The 19,857-nt window shown below is 43.6% G+C and overlaps 2 protein-coding genes, 1 non-coding gene and 1 pseudogene across 8 annotated transcripts in view; 3 read left to right on the top strand and 1 right to left on the bottom strand.

Moving 5' to 3' along the window:
- LOC139267477 (CSC1-like protein 2) overlaps window positions 1–19,857 on the top strand; it is a 297,646-nt gene that overhangs the window by 46,319 nt on the left and 231,470 nt on the right. The window lies entirely within an intron of this gene.
- mrpl14 (mitochondrial ribosomal protein L14) overlaps window positions 1–19,857 on the bottom strand; it is a 271,243-nt gene that overhangs the window by 60,244 nt on the left and 191,142 nt on the right. The window lies entirely within an intron of this gene.
- LOC139267533 (5S ribosomal RNA) lies at window positions 18,688–18,802 on the top strand (annotated as a pseudogene).
- Window positions 18,813–18,905, top strand: trnay-gua (transfer RNA tyrosine (anticodon GUA)). The gene is made up of 2 exons: window positions 18,813–18,849; window positions 18,870–18,905. It is a non-coding gene; the product is annotated as a tRNA-Tyr (tRNA).

Genomic DNA, 19,857 nt, shown 5'->3' with positions numbered 1-19,857 from the left:
CGCAGCCTTCGATCGCCTGAGGAAGAGAGTGTTTGAAGACCAGGACCTCCAATCTGGCACAAAGCTTCTGGTCTACAGGGCAGTAGTGATACCCACCGCCCTTAGACGTGGACCATATACATAGAAACATTGAAAATAGGTGCAGGAGTAGGCCATTCGGCCCTTCGAGCCTGCACAGCCATTCAGTAAGATCATGGCTGATCATTCCCTCAGTAGACATCTCAAAGCGCTGGAGAAGTACCACCAATGCTGCCTCTGCAAGATCCTGCAAATCCCCTGAGGGGATAGGTGCACCATAAGAACATAAGAAATAGGAGTAGGCCATACAGCCCCTCGAGCCTGCTCCGCCATTTAATACGATCATGGCTGATCCGATCATAGACTCTGGTCCACTTCTGCCTGCTCCCCATAACCCCTTATTCCCTTTATCGTTTAAGAAACTGTCTATCTCTGCCTTAAATTTATTCAATGTCCCAGCTTCCACAGCTCTCTGAGGCAGTGAATTCCACAGATTTACAACCCTCAGAGAAGAAATTCCTCCTCATCTCAGTTTTAAATAGGTGGCCCTTTATTCTAAGATTATTCCCCCTAGTTCTAGTCTCCCTTATCAGTGGAAACATCCTCTCTGCATGCATCTTGTCAAGCCCCCTCATAATCTTATACGTTTCGATAAGATCACCTCTCAATCTTCTGAATGCCAATGAGTAGAGGCCCAGTCAACCCCTTCATCTCCGGAATCAAACTGGTGAACCTTCTCTGAACTGCCTCCAAAGCAAGTATATCTTTTCGTAAATATGGAAACCAAAACTGCAAGCAGTATTCCAGGTGTGGCCTCACCAATACCCTGTCTAACTAGCAAGACTTCCCTGCTTTTATACTCCATCCCCTTTGCAGTAAAGGCCAAGATTCCATTGACCTTCCTGACCACGTGCTGTAACTGCATACTATCCTTTTGTATGGATTGTGTCTGGGGAGAGCATGTTGAACTGTTCACTTTGCTGGAGTATTGGTGGTGGTGAAAATGATGAGTTAAAGAATTTCGAGTACCTGTACCACATAACATGACAGTATCAGTTTAAATATGTTTCCTCCTAAATATTCGTCGTGATGTGCCAAATACTACACCTCGTTCCCGTTTCCTACATTGATGCCCATAAGTAAACAAAATGAAGCCAATCCTGATTTATGAGAAGCTTTAATTATTGCTGTTCTACGATGCTATGTTTATTGGTGGCTTTCCCTGATTTATTGTCTTGTGTATTAAGGCAGTGACTTGTGATGCCTGTACCAGTTCGGGCAGTTCCCGTATGCCTCTGCAAAGTTTCCATTATACTGAGAGAGCCTGGACTGAGTGTTGCTTGGATAGGTGGGATGGCAACATATACAGCTGTTTTTACAATCGAGATCATTGGATAGAAATTAGGATAAAGAACATTTTTCCCTCCCTCTCTTTCCCCCCCACCCCAGTAACATCAAAAAACAGTTGCGGTACCCCTACTGTCATCTCGGCTAAAATTGGCTAACTGAACTAGGTTTGGTTGGTAAAAGATGCAACTGTAATCATGATTTATATACCTGAGATCAGACCTAGTATTATAAACCCAATATGTCTATATGTTAAATGTGCTCTGTTATCCTTTACAGTGCTGCAATGCAATTGCAAACTATAGCCATATTGTATTTTAAAATAAACCTTTATTTTGCATTAAACCATAAGTTATACACTATTTTTATAATGGATTTGTTTTAGTGCTGTTTGTTGAACATAAGCACATAAGAAATAGGGGTAGGCGTAGGCCATTTGGCCCCTCGATCTTGCTCCGCCATTCAATAAGATCGTGGCTGATCTGATTTTGGCCTCAACGCCACTTCCCTGCCCGCTCACCATAACCGTTGACTCCCTTATCGTTCAAAAATGTGTCTATTTCCACCTTAAATATATTCAATGACCCAACCTCCACAGCTCTCTAGGGCAGAGCATTCCACAGATTTACAACCCTCAAAAGAAATTCCTCCTCCTCCTCCTCCTCCATTTTAAATGGGCCACCCCTTATTCTGAAACTGCTCCCGAGTTCTCAATTCCCCCACAAGATGAAACATCCTCTCTGCATCTACGTTTGTGTTTATATTGCATGGATGTGTAAACTAATTCTTGTGGTGTGCCCTGTTCTTTTTTTTGAGGCATTAGCAAATTGGTAATATGATTGAGCAATTAAGGAGAAGAGAGTATTACAATCAGTTTCTTTTAAAGAGCCTTTGCCTGAATGTTGATTGAGCATGTGGCATGCTGACATTTGGTTAATTTCCCTTCTTTATCATTTATGTTCGCGCCCCCCCCCCCCCCCCCAAAAGCTCTTGCGCGACTGGTGTCAAAGGGGATTCGACACTTTGAATTTTCATTATTAATCCGACCAATTCTAATCGGTACTTTTTGTTGTTTCTATATTCTTTATTTTTTATTCATTCATGGGATTTGGGTGTCGTTGGCAAGGCCGGCATTTATTGCCCATCCCTAATTGACCTCGAGAAGGTGGTGGTGAGCTGCCGCTTTGAACCGCTTGCAGTCCGTGTGGTGAAAGTACTCTCACAGTGCTGTTAGGGAGAGAGTTCCAGGATTTAGACCCAGCGACGAAGGAACGACAGTATTTTTCCAAGTCAGGATGGTATGTGACTTGGAGGGGAACTTGTGTCTCCTTGTAGTCAGCTGAGTGTATTTTACAAACGTTCTCACGACTGAACTGCTTTCATCAAGTCAGCCAAATCACAATCGCTGAAAACGCAGAATTACGTGGTATTTACAGCACAGAAAGGTTCGAAATTAGGCATTTTCTCAGCAAGCCAGACATCACATTAAATAATCTGCCTTAGAATTCTGTCCATTTTCCCTACATGGCTAGGAATACAAAATACAAGTTTCTGAATAAAAGAACGCAAATTATAATAGTTTCCAGATAGAATAATCTAGGCTTTAGCTACAGAGTGTTTTTTCAGGCTAGAGGACGACGTTTTGTAGTGAATCAATAGCACCAAACTCCAGAAAATACTAAGGAGTTTTTCATCTTTACTGAACGTCTCTCTGACAGGAGATACTGATTTTTATTTTTAAAGAGAGCTCTTGTTTATGTACCCTGACTAAATGCAGGATTTAAAAAAAAATGACTACTGCTCCTTATCAAACAATTGTCGTTCCGGGATTTCCTCCCAAGTTGATCTTTTCTCACCTGTCCTTGTTTTCGTGCTCCTACATAAACACACGAGATTCAACTCCCCACAGACTTCTTACAACATATAAAATTAACCAACAATGCAAAGTTTCACATGGTAATGAGCTCCCAGCCTCTCTTCTGTCTCTAGGGATTCCACAGCAGAGGAGGTTAAGATGTTGAAACAAAAGACTGGAAACATTTCCTTGCCTTTCCATGCATGTTGACCTCTGCATCCAACATAACCAGCTCTCTTATCTCAGCAAAAAATGCATTTAACACCTTTTGTGCTGGGGAAGGAGAAGAAATGGACACTGAGCAGGAGTTAAAATATTGGGGAAGGAGTGATTTAACAACAATTTTGAAGAGGCTTAGTAAATTTTGGCAAGACAAAGATTTGGCAAAGGAATTGCACTGTGCAGAGTCACGAAGACTCAGCAATCAATGGTGCAGTGTAGGAAAGTGGTTGGGCCCATATGAGGCCAACATCAGAAGTTAACGTGAACCAGGACAGTTGGCACACATGTTGACCAGTATTACTTCAAGTGTCCGTTTGGCTCAGTGATAGCACTTGCCTGTGGGTCAGGCAATTGTGGGTTCAAGCCCAACTCCAGGTTCATGAGCCCATAATCCAGGCTGACACTTCAGTGCAGTACTGAGGGAGTGTTGCATTGTTGGAGGTGCCGTCTTCGAATGAGTGCCAATTTGCTCCTCTGCCTGCTCGGGTGGATGTAAAAGATCCCATGCACCATTTGAAGAATAGGGAACTCTTGTGGTATTCTGACTAATATTTGTCTCTCCATCAACACCATTGTACCTTCCATAGCATTTGTGTTCTGAATTTTTGTGGGTGACGAGAGCAGCTATCGGAGCTCTAGGAAACATTTTGTATTCGTGTTATTTGTGCGATCTTGCTGTGTAAATTGTCTACTGTGTTTGCCTATGTAACAATTAATTAGTTGTGAAGCGCGTCCTTGGGATGTATAAAGTGTAAGTTGATTCATTTGTTCTTGTGTTCATCTAGTTTCCATTATATGTACCTGCTGCTCACATTCGGTAACTCCAGCCCGTGTACTTCACTTCACATAATTAGAACTCTCTATTAAACAAATATTTAAACAAAACTACATGAGCCCAGATGAAGGACTAATGTATTTTTTTTTTAAAGCGACTGCTCTTGAAAGGCGATTTGACACTGTTGAGGTGCTTTTATATTGTGTTCCCACTGCCAACAGCACAAAGGAAGTAAATGCCCCACGACAGCGTCTGGGATCTGAATATTTGTGGGTTGCAAGAGAAGCTATCGACTCTATAGAAATTGTGGTTCTATTCCTATTGTCCCTTCAACAGGGACTGGTAGTGCACCGAGTATGCTGGTGGGGGATATTGACTGTTGCCGAAATCTGCTTCAGCATTACTCTTGCAGTGTGTGAATTATCACATCAGTAGTTGCACAAATTTTAAGTGGTTGTCCGTTTAACATTTTTAATTAAAATGGTTGTCTTTCTAAATTGATGAAATGTGCCTATATCTAAAAAGGGTTGGTGTTAGTTACCTTGTGGGTTAATGTATTAAGTTTGAGCTGTTCACACACATTTTTCGCTGCTAGCCTACTTGTCCCTAGCTTGACCTTGGCAAAGCTCCCTCCGAGTACCACTGAGATTGGGTGTACAATGGTTGGCACTGTTCACCCTACTGTAGATCTCTTGTCTTTTTGAATGCAGCCACTTTGGTGCACATGACAAACTGACACGGTGGTGACATGTCTGTGCTGGCGATCCCGTTACCTGGGCACATGCAATGCTGGGGTTGTAATTTGAGATTATTTGGCACTGGCAGCCAGCTCCTATTGAGAGGATAATCGTTGGAATGTGATTGGGTTCAGCACGTTCACGCTGTCTGACTGAAGTGATGAACATTATGGAACGTGGTCTGTGATTGGAGTCATAGAATGATACAACACAGAACAGGTCCATTTGGCCCATCGTGCCTGTGCCAGCTCTTTGAAATTAGTCCCAGTCCCTTACTCCTTTCCCATAGCCCTGTAACTTTTTTTTCCCCTTCAAATGTTTACCCAATTGTTTATTTGAAGTTACTATTGAATCTGCTTCTAACACTCTTTTTCGGGGAGTGCATTCCAGATCACACCAACTCGCTGTGTAAAATAAGTTCCCTCTTCTCACCTCCTGGTTCTTTTACCAATCACCTTCAATCTGGGATCTCTGGTTACCAACCCTTCTGTCACTGGAAACCTTTTCTCATTCTTTACTCTATCTTAACCATTTGTGATTTTGAACACCTATCGCATCTCTTAACCTTCTCTGCTTGAAGGAGAATAAGTCCAGTCTCGCCACATAATTGAAGTCCCTCATCCCTGCTACAATTACAGTAAATCTCCTCTACACCCTCTCGAAGGCCTTGACCTCCTTCCCAGAATTGAACACACTTACACTATCTGAGGCCTAACCAGTCTTTTATAACGATTAGCATAACTTCCTTGCTTTCATACTCTTATTAATACCTGTACAACCAAGGATCCCATATGCTTTCTTTAAAAAGCCTTCTCAACTTGTCCTGTCACCTTCAAACATTTGTGTACATACACCTCTTCTCCTCCTCCCCACTGCCGTTTCCATGTTCCAGCACACCCTTTAAAATTGTACCCTTTAGTTTATATTGCCTCACTCCAACAAAATGTATCACTTCACAATTCACAAATTAAATGTCATCTGCCATGTGCCTGCCCATTTCACCAGTCTGTCTATGTTCTCCTGAAGTCTGTTACTTTCCTCATTGTTTACTACATTTGAGTTTTGTATCATCTACAAACTTTGAAATGGTTCCTTATATACTGAGGTCGAAGTTAATATATATATTAAACAGAGCTGTGGTCCTAATGCCGACGCCTGAGGAATACAACTGTATAACCTCTCTCCAGTCTGAAATAACTGTTCACCACTACACTCTGCTTCTGTCCCGAAGACCATTTAGTATCCATGCTGCGACTGCCTCCCTTTTAATACCATGTGCCTAATTTATGTGGTACTTTGTCAAACTCTGCATTACTTTATTAAAGAAGTTGATCAAGTTAGTCGAACACTATTTGCCTTTAACAAATCCATGCTGACTTCCATTTATTAGCCCATACTTTTCCAAATGCCAGTTAACTTTGTCCCAGATTAGTGTGTTTCAAAATTTCCCCACTACCACCGTTTGGCTGACTGGCCTGTAGTTGTCGGGTTTATCCATGTCCCCTTTTTTTAAATGGGTGTAACATTCTGGCATCACCCCCATATCCAAGGAGGATTGGAAGATTGTGGTCTGAGCCTCTGCAACTTCCATGCTTATTCCCTCTGTAACCTAGGTTGCATCCCAGCTGGACGAGGTGACTTTTCTACTTTGAGGACTGCCAACCTTTTAGATATCTCCTCCATCGATTTTTATCCTATCCAATATCGCCACTGCCTCCTTTACAGCTACATTAACAATGTCCTCTTCTCTAGTGAAGACAGATGCAAAGTATTAATTTAGAGTTATTATCTCAGCCATACCCTATGCCTCCAAGAAGATCTCTTTTTTTGATCCCTAATCAGCCCCACCCTTCCTTTGACTACCCTTTGTGTTTGTAAAAGATTTTTGGATTCCTTTTTATGTTGGTTGCTAATCTATTCTCATACTCTCTCTGTGCCCCTTTTATTCCCTCCTTTTAAATCTCCTCTACTTTGTATATTTAGATTGGTTCTCTACTGTATTATGAACCTTGCATTTGTCAAAGGCCCTTTTCTCTATCATTTTAACTCTCTCTTTATTCCAGGGAGCTCTAGTTTTGGATGTGCTTCCTTTCCCCCTCTGTACCTGAGCCATCTCCTCTTTGAAGGCCTCCCATTTTGCCTACCAACTTTTAATTCCAATCCACCTGGGCCAGATCCCTTTTCAGCTCACTGAAGCTAGCCCTCCTCCAGTTAAGTATTATTCTGGGAAACCTACACCTAAGTTTTGAGAGATGCAAAGTCCACCCATGACTACTCGGTCAGGTTGGGTAGAACTCCTGACTCTGCTGGGTCATTTCTGACTGGGTCTCTTCATCCACATCTCAACTGATGAGGCAGCTGTCTGAAATTCAGGTGACTGAGTTCTGATTTTGTTTGTTTGCTGATCCTTAATTTTACACAAGCAGCAGAATTCTAGATACATGATACCTAGCTGTAAGTATTGCCCGGCATGCAAATTTTGGTATTTGATCATTTATTTTAATGTGCTACATTGGATTTGACACTGGATGGAATGAGTTTAGGAGGAGAGGTGATCTCATTGAAACATAGAAAATAGGTGCAGGAGTAGGCCATTCGGCCCTTCGAGCCTGCACCACCATAAGATCATGGCTGATCATTCCCTCAGTAACCCTTTCCCACTTTGTCTCCATACCCCTTGATCCCTTTAGCCGTAAGGGCCATATCTAACTCCCTCTTGAATATATCCAATGAACTGGCATCAACAACTCTCTGCGGCAGGGAATTCCACAGGTTAACAACTCTGAGTGAAGAAGTTTCTCCTCATCTCAGTCCTAAATGGCTTACCACTTATTCTAAGACTGTGTCCACTAGTTCTGGACTTCCCCATTATCGGGAACATTCTTCCTGCATCCAACCTGTCCAGTCCCGTCAGAATCTTATAAGTTTCTATGCGATCCCCTCTCATCCTTCTAAACTCCAGTGAATACAGGCCCAGTTGATCCAGTCTCTCCTCATATGACAGTCCTGCCATCCCTGGAATCAGTCTGGTGAACCTTTGCTGCACTCACTTAATAGCAAGAACGTCCTTCCTCAGATTAGGAGACCAAAACAGAACACAGTATTCCAGGTGAGGCCTCACCAAGGCCCTGTACAACTGCACTAACACCTCCCTGCTCCTATACTTAAATCCCCTAGCTATGAAGGCCAACATACCATTTGCCGCCTTCACCGCCTGCTGTACCTGCATGCCAACTTTCAATGACTGATGAACCATGACTCGCTGTACCTCCCCCTTTCCTAATCTGCCGCCATTCAGATAATCTGCCTTCGTGTTTTTGCCCCCAAAGTGGATAACCTCACATTTATTCATCTGCCATGCATTTGCCCACTCACCTAACCTGTCCAAGACACCCTGCAGCCTTTTGGTGTCCTCCTCACAGCCCATGCCGCCACCCAGTTTAGTGTCATCTGCAAACTTGGAGATATTACACTCAATTCCTTCATCCAAATCATTAATGTATATTGTAAAGAACTGGGGACCCAGCACTGAAACCTGCGGCACTCCACTAGTCACTGCCTGCCATTCTGAAAAGAACCCGTTTATCCCGACTCTCTGCTTCCTGTCTGCCAACCAGTTCTCTATCCACGTCAGTACATTACCCCCAATACCATGTGCTTTGATTTTGCACACCAATCTCTTGCGTGGAACCTTGTCAAAAACCTTTTGAAAGTCCAAATACACCACATCCACTGGTTCTCCCTTGTCCACTCTACTAGTTACATCCTCACAAGATTCCAGAAGATTTGTCAAGCATAATTTCCCTTTCATAAATCCAAGCTGACCTGGACCAATCCTGTCACTGCTTCCCAAATGTGCTGTTGTTTCATCTTGAATAATTGATGCCAACATTTTCCCCACTACTGATGTCAGGCTAACCTCTCCCTCTTTTTTAAACAGTGGTGTTACATTAGCTGCTCTCCAGTCCTTGGGAACTGATCCAGAGTCGATAGCCTGTTGGAAAATGATCACCAATGCATCCACTATTTTTATGGCCACTTCCTTAAGTACTCTGGGATGCAGACTATCAGGCCCCCGGGATTTATCGGCCTTCAATCCCATCAATTTCCCGAACACAATTTCCCGCTTTATAAGGATATCCTTCAGTTTCTCCTTCTCACTAGACCCTCGGTCCCCCAGTATTTCCGGAAGGTTATTTGTGTCTTCCTTCGTGAAAACAGAACCAAAGTACTTGTTTAACTGGTCCGCCATTTCTTTGTTCCCCATTATAAATTCACCTGAATCTGACTGCAAGGGGCCTACGTTTGTTTTCACTAATCTTTCTCTTCACATATAGAAGCTTTTGCAGTCAGTTTTTATGTTCCCAGCAAGCTTCCTCTCATACTCTATTTTTCCCCTCCTAATTAAACCCTTTGTCCTCCTCTGCTGTATTACAAAATTCTCCCAGTCTTTAGGTTTGCTGCTTTTTCTGGCCAATTTATATGCCTCTTCCTTGGATTTATCACTATCCTTAATTACGCTTGTTAGCCACGGTTGAGCCATCTTCCCCATTTTATTTTTACTACAGACAGGGATGTACAATTGTTGAAGTTCATTCATGTGATCTTTAAATGTTTGCCATTGCCTATCCACCGTCAACCCTTTAAGTATCACTCGCCAGTCTATTCTAACCAATTCACATCTCATACCATCGAAGTTACCTTTCCCCAAGTTCAGGACCCTAGTCTCTGAATTAACTGTGTCACTCTCCATTTTAATAAAGAATTCTACCATATTATGGTCACTCTTCCCCAAGGGGCCTCGCACAACAAGATTGTTAATTAGTCCTTTCTCATTACACATCACACAGTCTAGGATGGTCAGCCATCTAGTTGGTTCCTCGACATATTGATCTAGGAAACCATCCCTAATGCACTCCAGGAAATCCTCCTCCACCTCATTGCTACCAATTTGGTTAGCCCAGTCAATATGTAGATTAAAGTCGGCATGATAACTGCTGTACCTTTATTGCACGCATCCCTAATTTCTTGTTTGATGCTGTCCCCATCCTCACTACTACTATTTGGTGGTCTGTACACCACTCCCTCTAGCGTTTTCTGCCCTTTGGTATTCCGTAGCTCCATCCATACAGATTCCACATCATACAAAACATACAAAATCCTTATAGGGCTTGACTGGATAGATGCAGGGAGGATGTTTCCCCTGGCTGGGGAGTCTAGAACCAGGTCTAGTCTCAGAATAAGTCTGAGTCTGAGTCTATTCTGAGTCTAGTCTCAGAATAAGGGGTCGGCCATAAGGGGAGATGAGGAGAAACTTCTTCACTCAAAGGGTGGTGAATCTTTGGAATTCTCTACCCAGGCGGCTGTAGAGGCTCAGTCTTTGAATATATTCAAGACTGAGATCGATAGATTTTTAGATATTAAGGGAATCAAGGAATAGTGCAGGAAAGTGGAGTTGAGGTAGAAGCTCAGCTATGATCTCATTGAATGGCGGAGCAGGCTCGAGGGGGACAAATGGTTACTCCTCATATTTCTTATGTTCTTATGAAGGCTACGAAGCAGGGAATATTGGGCAAAAAAAGCTACTTACCCCAAAAACTCAACCTTTTTGATTGATCTCAAATTTAACAAACATGTCCTTCTATATTATTTTTTCTTTTAAAGAGGTTTTAAAAGAACATTAGCTCTGGAAGTGTTCTATGACGCTATTTTCTTTGTGGTTATGATTCAGATTGTATCGGAATTGTAAGTGACTTGTGTTCTCAAGAAACCCCGCATTTTAAAAATGATCAGTTATTCAGAACAGAATCTGAATGCTGATGGAGTCAGATTACAGTGCATGCTTATTACTTTCCCGTATGAACTGAAAACTGGCTTAGTCTAAATAGAAACATAGAAACATAGAAAAAAGGTGCAGGAGCAGGCTATTCAGCCCTTCTAGCCTGCACCGCCATTCAATGAGTTCATGACTGAACATGAAACTTCAGTACCCCCTGCCTGCTTTCTCGCCATACCCCTTGATCCCCCGAGTAGTAAGGACTTCATCTAACTCCCTTTTGAATATATTTAGTGAATTGGTCCCAACCACTTTCTGTGGCAGAGAATTCCACAGGTTCACCACTCTCTGGGTGAAGAAGTCTCTCCTCATCTCGGTCCTAAATGGCTTACCCCTTATCCTTAGACTGTGACCCCTGGTTCTGGACTTCCCCAACATTGGGAACATTCTTCCTGCATCTAACCTGTCCAAACCCGTCAGAATTTTAAACGTTTCTATGAGGTCCCCTCTCATTCTTCTGAACTCCAGTGAATACAAGCCCAGTTGATCCAGTCTTGATAGGTAAGTCCCACCTTCCCGGGAATCAGTCTGGTGAATCTTCGCTGCACTCCCTCAATAGCAAGAATGTCCTTCCTCAAGTTAGGAGACCAAAATTGTACACAATTTTCCAGGTGTGGCCTCACCAAGGCCCTGTACAACTGTAGCAACACCTCCCTGCCCCTGTACTCAAATCCCCTCGCTATGAAGGCCAACATGCCATTTGCTTTCTTAACCGCCTGCTGTACCTGCATGCCAACCTTCAATGACTGATGTACCATGACACCTAGGTCTCGTTGCACCTTCCCTTTTTCTAATCTGTCACCATTCAGATAATAGTCTGTGTCTCTGTTTTTACCACCAAAGTGGATAACCTCACATTTATCCACATTATACTTCATCTGCCATGCATTTGCCCACTCACCTAACCTATCCAAGTCACTCTGCAGCCTCATAGCATCCTCCTCACAGCTCACACTGCCACCCAACTTAGTGTCATCCGCAAATTTGGAGATACTACATTTAATCCCCTCGTCTAAATCATTAATGTACAATGTAAACCGCTGGGGCCCCAGCACAGAACCTTGCGGTACCCCACTAGTCACTGCCTGCCATTCTGAAAAGTACCCATTTACTCCTACTCTTTGCTTCCTGTCTGACAACCAGTTCTCAATCCACGTCAGCACACTACCCCCAATCCCATGTGCTTTAACTTTGCACATTAATCTCTTGTGTGGGACCTTGTCGAAAGCCTTCTGAAAGTCCAAATAAACCACATCAACTGGTTCTCCTTTGTCCACTTTACTGGAAACATCCTCAAAAAATTCCAGAAGATTTGTCAAGCATGATTTCCCCTTCACAAATCCATGCTGACTTGGACCTATCATGTCACCATTTTCCAAATGCGCTGCTATGACATCCTTAATAATTGATTCCATCATTTTACCCACTACTGAGGTCAGGCTGACCGGTCTATAATTCCCTGTTTTCTCTCTCCCTCCTTTTTTAAAAAGTGGGGTTACATTGGCTACCCTCCACTCGATAGGAACTGATCCAGAGTCAATGGAATGTTGGAAAATGACTGTCAATGCATCCACTATTTCCAAGGCCACCACCTTAAGTACTCTGGGATGCAGTCCATCAGGCCCTGGGGATTTATCGGCCTTCAATCCCATCAATTTCCCCAACACAATTTCCCGACTAATAAAGATTTCCCTCAGTTCCTCCTCCCTACTAAACCCTCTGACCCCTTTTATATCCGGAAGGGTGTTTGTGTCCTCCTTAGTGAATACCGAACCAAAGTACTTGTTCAATTGGTCTGCCATTTCTTTGTTCCCCGTTATGACTTCCCCTGATTCTGACTGCAGGGGACCTACGTTTGTCTTTACTAACCTTTTTCTCTTTACATACCTATAGAAACTTTTGCAATCCGCCTTAATGTTCCCTGCAAGCTTCTTCTCGTATTCCATTTTCCCTGCCCTAATCAAACCCTTTGTCCTCCTCTGCTGAGTTCTAAATTTCTCCCAGTCCCCAGGTTCGCTGCTATTTCTGGCCAATTTGTATGCCACTTCCATGGCTTTAATACTATCCCTGATTTCCCTAGATAGCCACAGTTGAGCCACCTTCCCTTTTTTATTTTTACGCCAGATAAGAATGTACAATTGTTGTAATTCATCCATGCGGTCTCTAAATGTCTGCCATTGCCCATCCACAGTCAACCCCTTAAGTATCATTCGCCAATCTATCCTAGCCAATTCACGCCTCATACCTTCAAAGTTACCCTTCTTTAAGTTCTGGACCATGGAGCTGGTGCAGCAATGTTCTCTTTAAGAACATAAGAACTAGGAGCAGGAGTAGGCCATTTGGCCCCTCAAGTCTGCTCCGCCATTTAATACCATCATGGCTGATCTGATCATGGACTCAGTTCCACTTCCCTGCCCGCTCCCCCAGAACCTTTTACTCCCTTATCGCTCAAAAATCTGTCTAACTCCACCTTAAATATATTCAATGGCCTAGCCTCCACAGCTCTCTGGGGCAGAGAATTCCACAGATTTGCAACCCTCTGAGAGAAGAAATTCCTCCTTGTCTCAGTTTTAAATGGGCGACTCCTTATACTGAAACTATGCCCTCCTAGTTTGAGATTCCTCCATGAGTGGAAACATCCTGTAGGAAGTTATTTCTCAAGTCACTAACTAAAACTGTGCAGTTGCAAACCATAGAAAGCTCACTGCTGAAGATTACTTTTTTATTTTTGTTTGAGATGTGGTCAATGCTGGCAAGACTGCATTTGGTGCCCATCCCTAGTTGTCTGAAAAGGTGTTGGTGGACCTTCTCCTTCAACCTCTGCAGTCCTTAAGGCAATGCTACTTCCACAATGGCATGGGGATTGAAGGATTTTGACCCCAATGAAAAATGAAGGAAGGGCAGTTGGAACTGGTGCTCTCCGCTCTCCCGTTGGTGTAGGAGGGAGGGCTTTAGTTTCCTGAACAATTGGGACCGCTTCTGGGGTAGGTGGGACCTGTACAAGTCGGACAGGTTACACTTCAACAGAGACGGGACCAATGTTCTCGCGGGTGGTTTTGATAGTACGGTTGGGAGGGCTTTAAACTAGCTTGGCAGGGTGATGGGAATCCAGGAGAGGGCTCTGGGCTAGTTAGGGTGGGTGAGAGCTCAGATGAACAGAACCCCAAGAAAGAATGCAAAAGGCAGGAGGCAGCAGAGCAGAGTAGTACTGGGGTAAGTGTAAACCACAAGTTGATAGGAAGGGACAATATGTATGAATATAAAGGGGCTGCAGGAGGGGTCAAAACTAAAAGTCATGATTTAAAAACTAGTATTAAAACACTTTACCTAAACGCACGCAGCATTCGAAACAAAGTAAATGAGTTGACAGCACAAATCATTGCAAATGGGTATGATTTGGTGGCCATTACTGAAACATGGTTGCAGGGTGGCCAAGACTGGGAATTAAACATATAGGGGTATCTGACAATTCGGAAAGATAGACAAGAGGGGAAGGGAGGTGGGGTAGCTCTGTTAATGAAGGATGATATCGGGGCAGTTGTGAGAGACGATATTGGCTCTAATGAACAAAATGTTGAATCATTGTGGGTGGAGATTAGAGATAGTCAGGGGAAAAAGTCACTGGTGGGCGTAGTTTATAGGCCCCCAAATAATAACTTCATGGTGGGGCGGGCAATAATCAGGGGAATAATGGAGGTGTTGAGTCCTAGTTCGGGTGGTCAGCTGCATTCGACAATAATCGAGTCAGATACCTTCAATCTTTACGTCTTTATTGAAGCAGCTTCGGACCTGTTACCAAACTGCCAGCACAGAGTCTACAGATTCCGGGGCAGGCAGACAAAAGGTCTGCCTATCCTCACAGACGCATCCTTTTTATTCTTACAAACTAGAGGAGGTATGGCCCGCTTTATCAATCACAGTGTGTTACTAGGGCTTCATGAATTGACAGCCTGTTTATCTTTAGAACACTTTATGCTTTTACGAACGGAATTGCAACAAGCAGAATTGCTCAGGGACACCAAAACCTCCTACGTGTTAGGATAACTTGGCTTAATCACGCGAAGCAAATGTGCACCTTATCAAGTCATGGCCATAAACCCTTGTTTATCAGTGATGGTCACATAAGCTACTTTGTCCACTACTTTCTCACGGGAAACCAAGTCTGTCTTTTCTTATTTTCTTATTGATTCCTAGAACCATTTTATTAACCCTTTCATGATTCTTCCACATACATTCACAGAGGCATGTGAAAAAGGAACGGCAGTAATCACGGGGGATTTTAACCTACATATCGATTGGTCAAATCGCACGGGATAGCCTTGAGGAGGAATTCATAGAATGCGTATGGGATTGTTTCTTAGAACAGTATGTTACATAACCTACAAGGGATAAAGCTATCTTAGATCTGGTCCTGTGTGATGAGACAGGAATAATAAACTATCTCCGAGTAAAAGATCCTCGCGGAATGAGTGATCACAGTATGGTTGAATTTGTAATACAGATTGAGGGTGAGGAAGTAGTGTCTCAAACAAGCGTACTATGCTTAAAAGGGAACTACAGTGGGATGAGGGCAGAATTGGCTAAAGTGGACTGGGAACACAGATTAAACGGTGGCACAATTGAGGAACAGTGAAGGACTTTTAAGGAGCTCTTTCATAGTGCTCAACAAAAATATATTCCAGTGAAAAAGAAGGGCAGTAAGAGAAGGGATAACCAGCTGTGGATAACCAAGGAAATAAAGGAGAGTATCAAATTAAAAACAAATGCGTATAAGGTGGCCAAGGTTAGTGGGAAACTAGCAGATTGGGAAAATTTTAAACGACAGCAAAGAATGACTAAGAAAGCAATAAAGAAAGGAAAGATAGATTACGAAAGTAAACTTTCACAAAACATAAAAACAGATAGTAAAAGCTTTTACCGATATATAAAACGGAAAAGAGTGACTAAAGTAAATGTTGGTCCCTTAGAAGATGAGAAGGAGGATTTAATAATGGGAAATGTGGAAATGGCTGAGACCTTAAACAATTATTTTGCTTCGGTCTTCACAGTGGAAGACACAAAAACCATGCCAAAAATTGCTGGTCACGGGAATGTGGGAAGGGAGGGCCTTGAGATAATCACTATCACTAGGGGGTAGTGCTGGACAGGCTAATGGGACTCAAGGTAGACAAGTCCCCTGGTCCTGATGAAATGTATCCCAGGGTATTAAAAGAGATGGCGGAAGTTATAGCAGAGGCATTCGTTATAATCTACCAAAATTCTCTGGGCTCTGGGGAGGTACCATCGGATTGGAAAGTAGCCAATGTAACGCCTCTGTTTTAAAAAAAAAAAAAAGGAGGCAGACAAAAGGCAGGTAACTATAGGCCGGTTAGGTTGACATCTGTAGTGGGGAAAATGCTTGAAGCTATCATTAAGGAAGAAATAGCGGGACATCTAGATAAGAATAGTGCAATCAAGCAGACGCAACATGGATTCATGAAGGGGAAATCATGTTTAACTAATTTACTGGAATTCTTTGATTTAACGAGCATGGTGGATAGAGGTGTACCGATGGATGTGGTGCATTTAGATTTTCAAAAGGCATTCAATAAGGTGCCACACAAAAGGTTACTGCAGAAGATAAAGGTACGCGGAGTCAGAGGAAATGTATTAGCATGGATAGAGAATTGGCTGACGAACAGAAAGCAGAGAGTCGGGATAAATGGGTCCTTTTCGGGTTGGAAATCGGTGGTTAGTGGTGTGCCACAGGGATCGGTGCTGGGACCACAACTGTTTACAATATACATAGATGACCTGGAAGAGGGGACAGAGGTTATAAAAGGGGTCGGGGGGTCTAGTAAGGAGGAGGAACTGAGGGAAATCCTTATTAGCCGGGAAATTGTGTTGGGGAAATTGATGGGATTGAAGGCCGATAAATCCCCAGGGCCTGATGGACTGCATCCCAGAGTACTTAAGGAGGTGGCCTTGGAAATAGTGGATGCGTTGACAGTCATTTTCCAACATTCCATTGACTCTGGATCAGTTCCTATGGAGTGGAGGGTAGCCAATGTAACCCCACTTTTTAAAAAAGGAGGGAGAGAGAAAACAGGGAATTATAGACCGGTCAGCCTGACATCGGTAGTGGGTAAAATGATGGAATCAATTATTAAGGATGTCATAGCAGTGCATTTGGAAAGAGGTGACATGATAGGTCCAAGTCAGCATGGATTTGTGAAAGGGAAATCATGCTTGACAAATCTTCTGGAATTTTTTGAGGATGTTTCCAGTAGAGTGGATAAGGGAGAACCAGTTGATGTGGTATATTTGGACTTTCAGAAGGCGTTCGACAAGGTCCCACACAAGAGATTGATGTGCAAAGTTAGAGCACATGGGATTGGGGGTAGTGTACTGACATGGATTGAGAACTGGTTGTCAGACAGGAAGCAAAGAGTAGGAGTAAATGGGTACTTTTCAGAATGGCAGGCAGTGACTAGTGGGGTACCGCAAGGTTCTGTGCTGGGGCCCCAGCTGTTTACACTGTACATTAATGATTTAGATGAGGGGATTAAATGTAGTATCTCCAAATTTGCGGATGACACTAAGTTGGGTGGCAGTGTGAGCTGCGAGGAGGATGCTGTGAGGCTGCAGAGCGACTTGGATAGGTTAGGTGAGTGGGCAAATGCATGGCAGATGAAGTATAATGTGGATAAATGTGAGGTTATCCACTTTGGTGGTAAAAACAGAGAGACAGACTATTATCTGAATGGTGACAGATTAGGAAAAGGGGAGGTGCAAAGAGACCTGGGTGTCATGGTACATCAGTCATTGAAGGTTGGCATGCAGGTGCAGCAGGCGGTTAAGAAAGCAAATGGCATGTTGGCCTTCATAGCAAGGGGATTTGAGTACAGGGGCAGGGAGGTGTTGCTACAGTTGTACAGGGCATTGGTGAGGCCACACCTGGAGTATTGTGTACAGTTTTGGTCTCCTAACCTGAGGAAGGACATTCTTGCTATTGAGGGAGTGCAGCGAAGGTTCACCAGACTGATTCCCGGGATGGCGGGACTGACCTATCAAGAAAGACTGGATCAACTGGGCTTGTATTCACTGGAGTTCAGAAGAATGAGAGGGGACCTCATAGAAACGTTTAAAATTCTGACGGGGTTAGACAGGTTAGATGCAGGAAGAATGTTCCCAATGTTGGGGAAGTCCAGAACCAGGGGTCACAGTCTAAGGATAAGGGGTAAGCCATTTAGGACCGAGATGCGGAGGAACTTCTTCACCCAGAGAGTGGTGAACCTGTGGAATTCTCTACCACAGAAAGTTGTTGAGGCCAATTCACTAAATATATTCAAAAAGGAGTTAGATGAGGTCCTTACTGCTAGGGGGATCAAGGGGTATGGCGAGAAAGCAGGAATGGGGTACTGAAGTTGAATGTTCAGCCATGAACTCATTGAATGGCGGTGCAGGCTAGAAGGGCCGAATGGCCTACTCCTGCACCTATTTTCTATGTTTCTATGTTTCTAGTGTAACAAAATTTGCAGATGACACAAAGATTAGTGGGAAAGTGGGTTGTGTAGAGGACACAGAGGCTGCAGAGAGATTTAGATAGGTTAAGCGAATGGGCTAAGGTTTGGCAGATGGAATACAATGTCGGAAAATGTGAGGTCATCCACCTTGGGGGAAATAAAACAGTAAAAGGGAATATTATTTGAATGGGGAGAAATTACAACATGCTGAGGTGCAGAGGGACCTGGGGGTCCTTGTGCATGAAACTCTTTTAGAGTCCTTGAACCCTGGACCCTCATATTAAAAGTCTGATGCTCTATCGACTGAGCTATCCAGGCTCTAAAAATACAGTGACCCTGACGTGATTTGAACACACAACCTTCTGATCTGAAGTCAGACGCACTACCATTGCGCCACACAACTAGTCTGAAAAAGCCTGATCCCTTCTGATCTCAGAAGCTAAGCAGACTGAGGCCTGGTTAGTACTTGGATGGGAGACTGCCTGGGAATACCAGGTGCAGTAGGCTAAGGCGCTTCCCTTCGATAGCTCAGTTGGTAGAGCAGAGGACTGTAGTGGTAATACTCAGCAAAGTCATCCTTAGGTCGCTGGTTCAATTCTGGCTCGAAGGAGCTAGTGTCCTTGTGCATGAATCCCAAAAAGTTTGTTTGCAGGTGCAGCAGGTAATCAGGAAGGTGAATGGAATGTTGGCCCTCATTGCGAGAGGGATGGAGTACAAAAGCAAGGCGGTCCTGCTGCAACTGTACAGGGTATTGGTGAGGCTGCACCTGGAGTACTGTGTGCAGTTTTGGTCACCTTACTTAAGGAAGGATATACTAGCTTTGGGGGTGGGGGGGGGGGTACAGAGACGATTTACTCGGCTGATTCCGGAGATGAGGGGGTTACCTTATGATGATAGATTGAGTAGACTGGGTCTTTACTCGTTGGAGTTCAGAAGGATGAGGGGTGATCTTATAGAAACATTTAAAATAATGAAAGGGATAGACAAGATAGAGGCAGAGAGGTTGTCCCCACTGGTCGGGGAGACTAGAACTAGGGGGCACAGCCTCAAAATACGGGGGAGCCAATTTAAAACCGAGTTGAGAAGGAATTTCTTCTCCCAGAGGGTTGTGAATCTGTGGAATTCTCTGCCCAAGGAAGCAGTTGAGGCGAGCTCATTGAATGTATTCAAATCACAGATAGATTTTTAACCAATAAGGGAATTAAGAGTTATGGGGAGCGGGCGGGTAAGTGGAGCTGAATCCACGGCCAGATCAGCCATGATCTTGTTGAATGGCGAAGAGGCTAGATGGCCTACTCCTGTTCCTAATTCTTATGTTCTTATTAATGTTGGGGAAGTCCAGAACCAGGGGTCACAGTCTAAGGATAAAGGGTAAGCCATTTCGGACCGAGATGAGGAGAGACTTCTTCACCCAGAGAGTGGTGAACCTGTGGAATTCTCTGCCACAGAAAGTTGTTGAGGCCAATTCACTAAATATATTCAATAAAGAATTAGATGTAGTCCTTACTACTCGGGGGATCAAGGGGTATGGCAAGAAAGCAGGAATGGGGTACTGAAGTTGC

This window comes from Pristiophorus japonicus, chromosome 7 (genome assembly GCF_044704955.1).
Source record: "Pristiophorus japonicus isolate sPriJap1 chromosome 7, sPriJap1.hap1, whole genome shotgun sequence".
Lineage (NCBI taxonomy): Eukaryota > Metazoa > Chordata > Chondrichthyes > Pristiophoridae > Pristiophorus > Pristiophorus japonicus.
This window is presented reverse-complemented; position numbering and strand designations above follow the sequence as displayed.